Here is a 15,469-nt window from a genome sequence, read left to right as displayed (position 1 = left end):
TTTTGTGTTACCATCCAGGTAGAGCAGGCTAGATTCCGGAAACTGTTGAATAAATGAAGGCTTTTAAAATGGGGAAGATAATTTAGGGAAACAAATACTTGCGGCTGACTACATTTGCAAATCTCTTTCAGGGGTGCACATACATATTTATTCTTCCACAATACAAATGCTGAGTATAATTGAACTAGATGCTAATAACTATTGTTATTTAAAAAGCTCAGAAACTGAAACACCGTGGCATTAATGCCGGTAATGCATCAATTACTTACCGGCAATTGCATTACTGTGAGTCCTACTCACTCGCTTCTATTCATTACACATATGAGGTATCCCTGCCTCACCAGGCACCCATGCCACGTGATATAGCATTTTTTTTATATATATAGCCCCCACACCTCTCCAACCTCCTGTAATACCACATAATCTGAAACCATACCAAAAGGCTGGCCTGGACTACCAGGGAGGGAGGGGGGGGGATTTAATGAATAGAAGCGAGGGAGTAGGACTCAGAGTAAGGCAATTACTGGTGAGTAATTGATGCTTTTCCTACTCATCTCTCCCTCGATTCCCTTCATGGTATGTTAGCAGTGATTTATAACGCGCGCAGTTACTCCGAAGAGTGTCCCTGCGCGAGCCTAAAAGAAAGCAGCAACAGAGTACAGAAATAGTGGCAAAGGAAAAAACAGCTTCATTACACATACAAGATGTACAAAGCCAAACAGGACAACCAAATTGGATATGCACAAAAACAAGGAAGCACCCGCTATTCAGGAACCATAGCGGAAAGAACCCTGGAAACAAAAACTCCCGAACAGTCACCTCCTGGCCAATCTGGTAATGATAGGCAAAAGTTAAAGGGGAACCCCAGGTGGCAGCTCGGCAAATCTCGGAAATGGAAACCCCCTGGATCTCATCACAGAAAGCCGCATGGACCAAGTAGAATGACCCTGCACCCCCAAGGGAGAAAGGTGCCCAGCAGACTTGTGAGCCAGAGAATTCAGACACCGAACCCACCAACTCAAGGAAGAAGTGGAAGGACACACCCCTAATTCACAGACCCAAAATTCACAAAACGGGAATCAGAAAGACGAAAGGAAGCAACATGTTCCAAATAGATCAGGAGAGCCCTCGTGACATCCGAGTGCAGCCTCACCTCAGATTCCGAGGAAGGAGAATCAAAAAAGATAGACAGGATCTAATCCTGTTCCTGATGGAACTGGGAATCCACCTTAGGATGAACGGAAAGGACTGATCGTAAAATGATCCTGTCATCAAAAACCTTACAAAAGGGATGCTTGAAAGACATAGCACCCAGTTCACTTAAACGGCGAGCAGAAGAAATCGCCACCAAAAAGAAGGTCTTAAAAGACCAGAAATGTAAATCCATACAAACCAGAGGCTCAAAAGGAGGTGACATCAAGGACTCCAAAACTAAAGACAGATCCCCAGACGGAAAGTGCTTCTGAGGGGCAGGGAGAACATTACGCAACCCCTTGAAACACCATCCCATCAGACCCTCAGACTCAGAGAGATTGTCCCAAGATATCCGGAAAGCCTTAATCGCAGCCCACTGAAGATGAAGTGAGGTAACCTTCAACCTCAACGAAGCCCCATCCTGGAGAAATAACATCACCTCTAACTAGAAAGAGGAAGCAATATCCAAACCCTTACCTCAACACCACCTACTGAAAGAACGCCAGTGCCTTAAGTAAGATTTGTTGGTAGATGAGTGCCTAGCCGCCTGCAGAGTAGAGGTCAAACCTGCTGGAACCCCCTTATGCAGCAGTCCTAAGCGTTCAATCTCCAGGCTGCCAAGCACATCCGGGACACAACATCCTGCTGTAACACAGGGAACCTCAAAGGCAAGGGAGGCAGGGGCAGTAACCACTCCAACTCTGACCTCTGTTCCACCAGAAGAAGAAACCAAGAGGCCCGAAGCCAAGCCGGGGCATCAGGTCTGCAACCAGACCCACAGAAGGAGCCAGAGATGCAGCGGAAAGGGAGGAAATGCGTACAGAAGACCCTGAGGCCATGGGCAAGAGAGAGTATCCACAGCCCAAGCCGAACTCTCCCGACTCCAGGAGCAAAATCTGGACGCCTTGACATTGCCCATACTTGCAAAAAGGTCCACCACCGGAACACCCCAGCGCCCTGTCAGCTCCACAAACAACTCTGGACAGAGGCAAAAATCCACCGATGAAGGTATGGCTCTGCTTAGAGCGTCCGCAGAGACTTGGATACCCCCTGAATATGAATCGCCGAGATCGCCAACAGACGGAACTCCGCCCAACAGAGCAACCACCTGCCGCCAGAGAAGGGGCATGGTCCCCCCTGTCTGTTCACATAAGCAATGGTTGTGATGTCTGTCCTCATCAGGTAAACTTAACCCCTCAGCAACCGCGAGAAGGCCCTCAGAGCAAAACGAACAGCCTCCAACTGCCTCCGATTCAAAGACCTTCTGCTCTGTGAGTGGGACAAGAAGCCCCTGGTCTGATGAACCCACATCCAGCCCCCCGAGAGGCTGGCATCTGTGATGACCACTAAAGGTGCAGGAGGGGAGAGATATACCCCATCAGCAGATGACGCCTAACCAGCCACCAACCCAGATCATCCCTGATCTGAGGGGACACCGGTATTGGAGTAGAGAGGGGGAGACAATGGGGAGACCAATGTGCCAGAATGTGTGCCATCACCTTGTGTAAATTAAACCGGGCCCATAAAACCAGAAACACCTTGGCTGCCAGATCCCCATGGACCTGGAGCCAATGAGGTACCACCTGGACCTGCTTGAACAAAAGAGCGAGAATGTGAGACTGGATTTTGGACACCCGAACTTCGGGCAAAGTGACCACCCCCAAATCTGTACAAAATCTTGCCCCAATAAAGAGATAGTCCTGGGATGGAACAAGGTAGGATATTTTTTGCATTGATAAGAAAGCTGTGTTCCTGCAAAACGTCCAGACCCCCCCCCCCATTGTGACTGAGAGCCAACATGAAAGAGGGAACGTGAATCAACCAGTTGTCCAAGTAGGGATGGAGAAAAATCACCTAACTGTGAGCCAAAGCCACCAATGGAGTCAACAGCTTGGTGAAGACCCAGGGATCAGAATTCAGCCTGAATGGCAACACCGCAAACTGGAGCTGGCAGTCCCCTTTCACAAAACACAGAAACCTATGATGCTTCCGTGCCATGGGAACATGTAGATAAACATCCTGGAGGTCTATGGAAGTCAAAGTCCTGGACCCCTACCAACGGAATTATGGACTGTAAAGACACCATCTTGAAGTGAATGGTCCTGACCCAGCCAATCACTCTCTTTAGGTCCAGAACTGGCCTGAACCCCCCTGACACCTTTTGAATGAGAAAAAGAATGGAATAGCACCTCCAGGGGGACCAGCACAATCGCCTTCTTTTCTAGAAGAGCCTGACCCTCATCCAGAAGAGCCAGCATCTTCTCCGGATCCCTGGGGACAGGAGCATGGATGGTGCCCCAGCCGGGTGGCAGAGCGACAAAGTCTATATGATAACCTCTCTTGACAATGTTCAAAGCCCAATGATCCCTCAAATCCCGACTCCAAGCCTCCAGAAAATACAACAGCCTCCTGCCCACAGGCCTTGAGGCTGCCCTGCAATCGTTGTCAGGACTTTTGCTTGAAGGAATCAGTCTGACCCTTGGTGCCTGCCAAGTAAGAGGCATTCTTGGGCTTAAACTTTCACCAATGGTTTGAAAAGGGCTTGGAGGAATGACAGGAGGAATGAAAGGAAGATTAGGAAGAAGGAGGTTTCCAAAAACGACGGGAGTAGTCAGTCAACATCAGTCAGTCAAAATTATGTTTATTATGACCATAGTCTTTAAACAAGAGCAAGAGGCAGTATTACAAGTTTAAAATATTCACATAAAACCCATAAAACAGTGTAAAATAGTCCAATGTCAAAATAAAACTCTTACACACCTTTTTACGTTTATCAACTTCACTAAAATTTGCATCTTGAGATAAAACTTATTCTTTCATTTAAAACACATTTCTTTCCTTTAGTTCTAGTATTGTTTCCTTCATATAAAAATTCATGCAGTGCTACAGATTATTCCTGATTTCTTAATGCACTTAGTATTACCTTTATATATTTCCCCAGGGCAATTGCAATGTCAATAGTTGGAATTTCAAATAGTAGATTTGTTGCCTGCGCCCTTGTTCTTATATCGTGTTTTACAAACACAGGTCGCAGCCACATTTTCCGCTGTTCTAAAAATGACAAACAATCAAGTAGAATGTGTACCAGGTCTCCTTTACGTCCTAGACTACACCTGCAACACCCTGCCTGATCTAGCATTTTTGCTTTCAGGTCTTTATTCATTAACCATGGGTGGATCCCAATCCGCAGCCTTAATATCTCCTGCCTATAGCCACGGTTGGGAAGAGTGTCTAGGTAGGGAAACCAATTTTCATTTGACCAGGCATTCATCATGTGTGTTACTGATTTCTTCTTCACTAAGTATCCCATATCAGTGGTTCTGGATGCTTCCTTCCCATTTAATTTCAACTCACTCTTAGTACATGATACTTGGAGCGTTTCCTGGGACACCTCCACTTTTAACCTTTTACAGATTTGCATCAGTCTTTCCCTACATGCTTTTGCCCATTTTAGGTCACTCTTTTGGATTTCTCTCCTGCACCATTGTGCAACTTTTTGCCCTTCTGAATCTTCAAATCGATTCCAAAGTCTAATTAGTGCCATTTGTGGTTGTATATCCCAAGACTTTGTGCCTATTTCAATTCTTATGGCTTGGATCATAGACGATTGTGGGAGAGATAGAAGGCTTTTTAGACATTTCCCCTCCACCAAGTCCCAGGCTCCCTTACCGCTCAAATAAAGGATTTCCGCTCCATATAGGACTTGGGGGGGGGATCATTGCCTCAAAAGCTCTTAGCATAGGTCGATGTGACATTTCTCCGTAGTCCCTATTAAACATTTTTAGTCCACAAATAGAAGCATATGCTTTTGCTTTTTGTGATTCCAAATGGGTGCACCAGTTCAATGTCTTATCAAACCATATACCTAGGTATCGGTATTCCTTTACCGTCTCTAGTTTAAGCTCCCCTAGGTACCAGTTAAACCTGCTTGTCTTTTTCCCAAAGCATAGTATTTTTGTTTTATCTAGGTTAACTGTTAGGAATTTACTGGCACAGTATGCACTGAAAGCATTAAGCTTTCTTTGGAGGCCTCTCTCGGTGCAGTACCCTCGACCTCTAAATAGGCCGGGAGATCTGACAGGAATATAGAGAATAGCTATGGGGCCAAGACGCAACCCTGTCTTAGACCATTGTCAATGGGTATTTTTTTCGTCAGAGACCCCTCGGTATCCTTAATAACTTGCGCCCAGTTTCCTCTATGTAATTCCTTTATTATGGTCAAAAGGTCTCTGGGGATATTTACCTTCGTTAAGGTTTCCCATAAGCAGACCCGATCGACTGAATCGAAGGCTGCTTGGAAGTCGACGAAACAACAGCATAACTTGCCATTTTGTTCCGTCGACTTCTTGGCCATAGCCCATAGAGCAAATCCGTGATCAATCGTGGAGTGCCCCTCCCTAAATCCTTCCTGTTCTATGGGTACAATTTGGAACTCCTTTACCCATGTGTTAAGTTGGTTCAATACAATTTTTGAGAAGACTTTCTCTCCTATGTCAAGGAGGTTAATCAATCGGTAATTTTGTGGTGCCTCCATACTCCCTTTTTTATGGATTGGCCTAATTATTGCGCCCTTCCAGTTAGGTGGCATTATGCCTTCAGTAAGGATTATATGAAACATCTGTGTGAAAAATCTTGCCCACCAATTTACTTCCGATTTTAATATTATTGCAGGAAGGTTGTCGGGTCCTGCCGCACGGGTTAACTTCAGTTCTCTTATTGTATGCTCTACCTGTTTTTCTTTAAACTTTGCTTTGAGATCTTCTGAAATTTCTTGCCATTTTTCGTTATCTTCGTGATCTCTAGGAGCTCTTAGCCCGTACAATTTCCTTATGTACTCCTCCCATACTGCCTCGCTAACTACACATTTTAGTTCACCATCTATTGGGCCAATTGCTGCCTTTACCAATTTCCAAAATTGTCTAAGGTTTTTTTCTTCAATTGCTTCTAACAGGTTTAACCAACATTTCTCTTTATATGTCCTTTTCGCATTGTCTGCCATTTTTTAAAATTCTCTTTTCAACTTGTTTATATGTACCTGTCTCTCATGTGTGAAGCTCTTTTTTTGCCTTCTTTGTGTTGCACGTATCTCCCTTTTTTTAGATTGGCACTCAGCGGAGAACCATTTTACTCGGCTTTGTGGTTTTACCCTAGAATGTTTGTCCCTTTTTAATTCTATTCTTAGGCACTGGACCACTTCATCTAACTTTTCTATGAACCATTCCAGGTTTTTATTTTTTAAGTTTCCGGGCTCAACCTTAATTTGCATGGCCTTTAGTTTTTCTTGATATTCCTCCGTCAGTCATGTCGACACCCGTTTGGGGTACTCGACCTCCTGGGGGATCACTTTGTCTCTAAGCGTTTTGCTTCCCCCAGATAATGTTAGGTGTAGTAGATTATGATCACTAACCTCTTTTTATTCTATCCTAAATTCTCGAACTAGGGGGAAGTTCCAGGCTTGTAGAAACATGTAGTCTATTGGGCAGTTCTGTGAGCCTAATTTAAAGGTCTTCCTTGCTGGGCAATCTGTCTTCAATCTACCATTGGAAACCCCTACCTCCTAGGACATGTATTAGTTCTGATTCCTGTTTTGAAATCTCTTCTACTAGGAAGGTAGCGGGGTTTATTCCATACGCCTCAAACAATTCTCTATTCCAGAGGTAAGCCTTCTTTGGATCTAATTTGTGGTTAAAATCCCCCATTATTATCAGTATGTCCAATTCATATTTTTCTAGTATAGTATCAACATCCTCCTTAAAAAACCTCAACTCGTTTTCATACTCTGCTCTATTATCCCACTGCATGTATACATTTATCACAGTCAACATTTTATACTTCATTTCCACTGTCAGTAGTTCTATTCTGCATGCTTGGACCCATTTACATTTCGTTTTCATCGGTGTAACTTCTCTCAGCACTTTTGTTGAAACCAGTGTCATCAGTCCCCCCGAAGGGCGGCCTAAGCTTTTTTTCGTGGCCGGGCGACTTACTTGTAGATATCCCTCAAAGATTGGGGTTTCGTCGCATGTCCAGGTCTCTTGTAGGCAGGCAATGTCCACATTATTTACTATTTCCTTTATATATTCTCTCTTTAGTTCATTGCCTAGCCCATTCACATTCCAGGTTATGAGACCTAGACTTTGCGGCACCCCCCGTCCTATTCAACCTCGCTCAAGCCACCCTCTTGTACTTCTTCCTCCGTATAGCTCGCGTTATCGTCTCCCACAGGGCTACTGCCGAGGGACCAGTTATCCCAGGAAGCATCATTTCCTGTGTTATCTATTACTATGTTCAGGCAACTACGGTTTCCTTCATTTTCTCTGTATAGTTTCACTTGCCTCCTCCCTAGACCTGCATGATGTTTTAGAAATGTGTTATCAATAGGGGCCATTACTTCTCTCTCTGGGATTATCTTTATTCCCTGTTGGTTTATCTCACTTGAGGCTCTCAGAATTGCCTTTTTTACCAGGTCTGAATGAAGTAACATTTTTGTTATTTCTTTCCCCGTTTCTATTCTCTACAAAACCGATTTGCCGAAGATCGTTTGTACTGATCCCACTCAAGCTACTACATTTGGCAAAGGCGGAAAGTATCTGTGCCCTGTTTAGGGGGTTCATTTTTCTTTCCGACTTTCCCTTTTTCCATATCTGATCCAAGTATACCCATTTATTGTTGTCTACCACTTGTACTTTCTTGGGGGTTTCAAATTTTTGCTGTCTAGCCTTTGTTCTCCCTATCTCCCACCCTTTGCTTCCCGCACCGGTTGGTGCCTGTCTCTGAGAGCTATCAAGTCTACAACCATTACTGGATTGTTCTGCGGCTATCCTTACTTTCTGCTTCACAGTATGGGATGTTCCAGGTTTCTCTTTTACCACCTTGCTTCTCCCATTTTTACTTGGTACTATCGGGGTCTTTGTTGTTTTAGGCTCCGATTGCAAGGGTCTATTCGGGACGTATAACGGGGCTAGGGGATTTAGACCTGACTGTGCCTCCCCTTCTATTATCTTCCCTTTTCTCTTTGCTGTTGGATTTGTTGCACGTTTCTTTCCGGCCCTATTCCTGGTGGTAGCCACTGCATACACCCCTCTCCTTTTTATCAGCATTGGGCGTCTAGAGATATATACGTTATCTAGTACTTCAGCAGATTCGTTTGTTATGCTTTATTCTATGGGGTGAGGTGTCCCTGCAACCACGATTGCTTCTGCCGGTGCGTTCTCTGTGTTTCCATCAATGGGTGATGTTGTCACTATTGGCCTTAGCATATTTGGCATTTGGTTTTTTATCTCAACTAGTTCCTCTTCAATCTTTTTTAAGTACAGTTTCTGAGCTTTCATCACTCCATTATTTGAAAGTGTTACTTCTAGGATTCCTTGTAATATCTTCTGTAACATCAATATTAGGTCCACCAATGATGGTGTGGGCGTTACGGAGAGGTCGGAATCCTGTGTGTTACTTCTTTCTGGGTTTATATGCTGACTGGTTCTTATGCTTTCTTGCTGTGGTTGGGGGATAGGGGTCTTTTGGTGCTGCAGGGATTGGTCTGGCGCGCCCCCCCAGACATAGCTCTGGCTCTGGCTTTCGTTCCCCCTTATCTCTTCATTTCCCGATGATTGTAACGAGAACATTTTTGGGGATGATGAGAGACGAGGCGCTGATATTTGGAGATTTTGACTCAGGAGCGTTAGGTTTATCAATATGGGGTCCTCCCTTCCTTCCTCTCTATCTGGAGATTCTTCTTCGGGGAGTTCTTCCATAGCTTTACTTGTCTGGCTCGTAACTGCTGCCCCTGTCTTTTCTCCGCCCTTCAAGCCATCTTCCTCCATGTCTCCCTCTTGATCCAGATTTATTACTGGCTCTATAGGTTTGTAGAGTTTCCCTACAAAATCCTTTATAGATTTGGACGCTGACATGTTGTCTTTCTGTTTGGCGGTTGTTAGGGTACAACCCCTTTTAGCCTGTTGGGTGTTTTTGGTTGCTCTTTTAACTTTTCTTTTCTTGTGTCGTCCCTTACTGTTGTCCATAATTGAGGCCTGGCTTTCTTGGCTCTCTTCCAGTGATATTGAGCCCTTCAATTGTTTACTCTTCTCTGGCCCATCATCTGAGCGCAATTTTTGCCCTCTTTTCGGTGCCATTTCTTTGGTTATATTACTTAAACTGTAGTACTGCTGTTGTTAACTTCTCCGTTTTTATTTAATAATACTTTTTATTTTTTTAAAAATACTTAGATCCTTCCACTTACCTCTGTTGTGCCTTTTAACCACCTGCCTGCCTTATCGCACTTGTTGTCCTCTCTTCCAGTGACTCCTCAGACTTTTCCCTATGCTTGCACTCCTTGTGCTTTGTAGGTTCTGCGGGCGGGACTCTAGGCTCACGCTCACGCCTTCAGTTCTTGGCTCCTTGCTTATTCAGGTGCCATAGGTGCCGTAGGTGATTATTTAAGCCTTTGGTCACTATTACTGACTAATCCAGGTAATCCAAATTGTCCAAATGCAGATAATCCAAAAGCAACCTGCCCCTCCTGCTCCTGACCCGCTGTTGGCGTGCCTCTGCTGCTCACTGGCAGCGCCGTGCGGGTACCTCCTCTATCTTGCTTCCACAGGGGCGAGGGGTTTAGAGGCAGCTGGCTGATGCTTTTGGCAGCCGACAAACACGCTCACCGCGTTTCCGTGCTGCTGATTTTCGCGGGCGCTGTATGCCGGTCTTCTTCCTCCCTATCGGCTTGTAACCCCCCTGCCCAGCCCCACACCGCGCGCTTCGTATTCTACGCTTCCGCGTGGCAGGGGGGGTAGAGCGGGTCTCCGGGGGGTCTCGCGACTGGTGTTTGTTACCCTCCTTCGGCGTCCTCGGCGTCTTCGCTCCGGGGTGCTTTGCAGAGCTCTCGGCGTCCTGCACAGTGCTCCGTAGTGCTCCGTTGGCTGTGCTCTGTTCGGTGCTCGCCGCTCGATTCTCCTGGTCTGGCTTGCTGCGGCAAGGCAAGTTGTGACTAGCAACAACAGGGTTTAGGTGGATTAGACAGGTAGAGGGCCCCTTCTGTTTAGCACTTAGGGACGACGGGAGTAGGAAAACGATTAAGTCTTCCCCTTGTACGCAGAGCATGCTTACGATCTTTGAAAGCTTTGGTAATCATGCTGTCCAGCTCCTCACCAAACAGCGTTTTACCTTCAAACGAAATATTAAGGAGAGAAGACTTTTTGGAGAGATCTACCTTCCAGTCTCGCATCCACAGATTCCTCTGTGCCAGAATCATGGAAAAAGAAGCCAATGGCATAAGATTTTATGACATCTGAAGAGATGTCAGCCAATAATTTCACCTGTTGCTCGATGTGCAGTAAACCAGAGCAATTAGTCTTCAACTGAATAGCCTTGGCTAGTTTCTCAAAGTCCGATACCAAGGACTTAGCAGCATAAGCAGAGTAGATACTTGCCTTCAAAGTCAAATTCTTTGCAGAAGAAGCCTTCTTCAGAGCCCCATCTACTTTCTTGTCTGTACCATCCACAGGAGAATAATCCTCAGGATTGATCGGCGTACAACCAATCATGGCATCCACCTTAACAGAGTGAGGAATAGAGTCCTCCCCCCTCCTCCAGAGAGTACACTTCGGGAAAAAGTCTTTGTGACTATGAAACGGCATAGCAAAAACAGGGGATTTAACATAATGGGGAAAAAGCCCTCTATCCCCTCAGAAGAAAAAGGCGAAAAACCAAGTTCTCCTGGATATGTTGAAGAATATCCGGAACCTCCTGTCTACGTACAAATTTCCCTGTAGAGGTAGAAGGACGGCTACTTTCCAAAGCAGAGGAGCCGTCAGAGGGCTTAATCCACCGGACCCACCACAGAACGAGAGACCCTGCTTTTGGATGGAACCCTGGACTCCACAGCACGAAACAAAGCAGCCTCAATCATAGCCTGCACCTAAGAAGCCGAGAGTAGAGCAGAAGAATCCGCCAGACCCCTGACCTACTCCGGCGAGCAGGAATGGGGTCATCATGGTCAGAAGAAGAGGACAGCACATGTTTGCGCTTGGATGCATGTTTCCCCACCATTATGACATCCAACCAAAAGTACCAGTAGGGAGACATCTAGATATAGGTAACACGCCCTTCACAAAGGACCAACCAGAACAGCAGACATAAACTGAGAGTAAACCCCAATCTCTAATAACAATGTGCCAGAATGTGTGAAAAAACAAACATGCAATCACAAAATTACACGAAGGATAGTAAAAACGATTTTAAAAAACTGCCTTTTTCGAGGTCCTTACTGTGTCCAGGAACCCAGAAACAGACAGCTGGCGAGCCACTTCTTCATCCGGCCTTCAACTCGGAATTACAGCCCCAGCCACGCCGAGCCAGTGACTCTGTCATCCAGACTCAGCCCGCTCTGCTGCCAAGAGCGCACCACGACTCAAGACGCAGCGAGGGAAGGCACCCTGCCAATCAGGCCAGCCCCACCATACCCAAACAACCATGTATTCCTGGCAACACTCGTGAAAAGCCGCCCAATCCAAACATTCTTGTTGCCAGAAGAAGAGAAGTCCAGAAACCACCGCAGCACCGCACACGGCGGCGCGTGGTACCAGCGCCCCACGTCATGTGAGACAAGGGAAAAACAGGAGGTTTGAGGGAGCTGGGGGCTATATATATAAAAAAAAAGGATATATCATGTGGTATGGGTGTCTTGTGAGGGGATGTATGACGGTACGACACGGGCTATTACCACACGTACCGTTACAACGCGTGTCTTACAACGCAAGTCGTTACCACGACTTGCGCTGTAGGGTGCGGACTTAGGAATAGTTTAATTTACTATTCCAACACCAGTCCCCGTGGATAGTAGGGAACGTGTTGGAATAGTAAATTAACTATTCCTTGTCCTTAAACGCCCTCCAGCGCAAGTCGTGGTTACGACTTGCGTTGTAAGAGACGCGTCGTAATGGTAGCGCGGGGTAACATCCGCGTCGTAAAGGATGTTCCCCCTTGTGAGGCAGGGATGCCTCGTATGTGTAATGAAGGGAAGCGAGGGAAGGAGGCGGAGGTAGTAAACATGTGATTATATTCTTTACCGCCATTATGAACACGGATCATCGGTGTGTTGTCTGCTAATTGTTTATTTTTTAACACATAAGACCCGATTACAAGGTGAGAGACTTTGTGTGGGAATACCAAGTGGCCGGTAAAAGCGGTTCCAGGCAGTATCCCCACAGATAATTTCATTTATCCTGAGTATTTGTTGCTGGGATATGGAAAACTATGTGGACTCAGATTTACTGCATGCAAATCCGTAAGCCGTATCCCTATTCTGGAAATAAAATGCTTTAATTTGCCACTTGCCCTGAGCAGATACAAAATGATAGTGGCTGGCAGAAGGTGGTAGCAGGTTGGCTGGTAGAGGGTAGGAGCAGGGTGGCTGGCAGAGGGTGAAAGGGATGGAGTCAGAGCCAGGAAGAGGCAGTGGTCTGGTAAAAGGCGCATTCTATCGCCCTCTATGCCATGAAGGAAGTCACGCGGGGTTCTGGAAATATGCTTGGCAACACTTGTAGCAGAGCCCCATGTGAGTTAAACTGGCTAGATTTTCCAGCTGGTAACATCAGGCCCAGTGTTAAAGCACCTGGGATTATACGGGTGCTGAAATACTGGCTGCTTATAATTGGGTGGAAATGTATCCTACTTGAAATAGTCCTCTATCCAGCTTTTTCTTAGCTATATTAGAAAATAGTCCATTGTTAAGCACATGAAGGCTGTAATATTTGTCTAGCCGGGTACAATTTGAGGGTCACCTGGTGTCTCCGCCAAGGCGTTTGGTGGAAATTTAGTGAAAATGGTGCATGTTCAAGCACACTCAGCATGTAAATTTAGACAAAATCTTACCTTAAAAGTGGGTTTATGACACCACCTGAAGGAATTTTGGGAAACCAAGTGACACATTTTATACACAGTAGCAAAGTCATATTTAAAGTCCAAGCTACAGAAAGGCTATGGTAGAAGAATTTGCCTCAAAGATAAGGGATTATTGTAGGAAGTCTACGGACCTGATTTAGTATTTAGTGGATGGGTACTCCGTCACAAACGTGATAGATATCCTGTCCACCTTACTAGAAGTGCATTAGGATTTAAGCCACTTGTAAGAGGTAGACGAGAGATCTGTTACGTTTATGACAAAGTGCGCCTCTGACAAACTCTAACTCGGGCCCTAACTTTTTTATTGTCCCACTCCCAAGTGACCCTTTTTTGCAAGTTTCAACCATAGTTTTTCATTAAAAAATGTTCATTTTTTGTTTCCCTTAATATATAAGGTACCTGTACAGCTTTCCAGCAAACGTGCAAATTTTGTTAGGAGCTAATTTTTTCAGGTTTATCACAGCTGTCAACTTGTAATTGCTAAAGGGGAATCACTACCATGTGTTGTCACATTTTAAAGGAGAAAGACATTCATTCTTGTTTTGGGGGTCAATTTCTGTCCTCCAACACCATTTCGCAGCACTTGGTTTAACGTCTTGTTTCTCCCCAAGAAGAGTTCTGAGTGCCCTGGATCTGGAGCACAGTCAGTTATGCTTTTCTGTCATGTGTCTGCATTTCGCTTCAAAGCGGGTGGCTGGCTGTTAATCTACGGGAAACCAGTGCTTAATTTCTAAAATAATTGTCCGGGCCCAAGGTTTTGCTCAGAGGTCTGCTGCCCACGCTATTGAATATCAGAGTGCTGAATACCAAGGCAGCTAGTCTTGATTCCACCCCATTCTTCTTTAATCCAACAACAGACACTTCCTAACCCTCTATCTCAGGCGAATAGGCTATTTTTCATCCCTGATTTCTCCCTTTGTAACTATTTTACTGTCTTACTCTCCCTTCTTCTTTCCCCCCTTTTCCATTTTTCTCCCTCTTGCTCTGGCTCAAAGTTTGATTAGAAAAAATAAGTGTTGGTCCCCAAAAATGAGTGCTGGTGGGCCCCGCCCACAACCACCAACTCAAATTAAACACTGAACACAAGGTTTGGCCTCAGATTGCCATAATATTCTATCTCTATTGAATGTCTAGCTCATATTGATAGGTGTTAGCTGCAATGGCTGTATAAGAATGGCTGCAGCTCCCAAAGCATAACAGACAGGCTATTCCTACATTAGTATCATAACTTGAATGTTGATACTCTTAGAAATGCTGACCATTAATGCTGACCATTAATTAGAAATCTGGCTTCTTTTACATTACCACTGACTCTGAGCCTTATAATGCACGCTTCCAGATCCACAAAGATTATCCAATTCCAGTGAGTCATTACCATATTCATTTACAAACTAGTTTCACAAGTGGATATCGATGTGCTACATCTAAGTAGCCTTGTTCATTTTGAGAAATGCCATTAGATGACTGGTTTATACTGTTTCATCCTTGCATACTTCTGCACTGCTCGTGTGCACTTGTTACACATGTTTTATTCTTTTAAGGAAGATTTTCCTTTGAGTATAACTTCCAGGGGGCCATAGTGCCTTTGTGGGCAGTTCCATCACAGCGATTGGAGCATAACCAGATAGCTGCCTTTTGGATCCTTGAGATTCAGGCTGTGTGAACTTCAGGCATCTCCTTGGACAATTGTTAATGCTTGCACTGGTATAATGTTATTAGTTTATTCATCTTGATGATATTATTGAATTGGGAAAACCTTTTGGATTTACCAGGGCTTGTTGAAGTGAAGGATGCCGTGGGTTGTGGCATGGTCTTGCAGGAGTAGCAGTAAAAAAATGGATATATCTTGCGTATAAATATGTTTCCTCATCAACGTGACAAACAGCATTATACACAGTGGGCCTCATTACGATGTTGGTCGTAAAGGCTCCGTACAGGTCTACGGACTGGGTTTCCGACCGACGGATTACGATGTTGGATTTGGACAGCCTTTCCGAATTGGTTGTTCCGACACAGATCGGCTGTCGGACTCCAACTTTGGGGGCCTGCAGCAGGCCCGCTTTCACCGGGAGCCCTCCGAATGGGGCCTATGGGGGTACCCATGGGTCCCCTCTTTCCAACCATGCATTGTGTGGCAGGCACTTTCAGTGGGAGCCTGTGTTTTAGGTTGAAACACAGGCTCCATTTGAAGTCAATGGGAGTATGACCAAATGGTGTTCGGAAACATCGTAATTGGTCGGTCTTACTCCCCGAATCCAATTCGGTCAGAAAGCATTCTGAGGCCTAGTCGGTTGGAATGCTTTTCGACCGACATCGTAATGCGGCCCCAATTTGTTTGTAAAGTTAAACAGTATTAAAGTTGATGTATATCTTAAAGAAT

At 45.2% G+C, this 15,469-nt stretch overlaps 1 protein-coding gene across 1 annotated transcript in view; it reads left to right on the top strand.

Annotated features, from left to right (window-relative positions):
* Positions 1–15,469, top strand: part of TTC7A (tetratricopeptide repeat domain 7A) — a 1,530,821-nt gene that overhangs the window by 1,183,549 nt on the left and 331,803 nt on the right. The gene's annotated exons all lie outside the window — the stretch shown is intronic.

This window comes from Lissotriton helveticus, chromosome 6 (assembly GCF_964261635.1).
Source record: "Lissotriton helveticus chromosome 6, aLisHel1.1, whole genome shotgun sequence".
NCBI classification, from domain to species: Eukaryota; Metazoa; Chordata; class Amphibia; order Caudata; family Salamandridae; genus Lissotriton; species Lissotriton helveticus.
The sequence above is the reverse complement of the archived record's forward strand: the minus strand, read 5'-3'. Positions and strand labels throughout refer to the sequence as shown.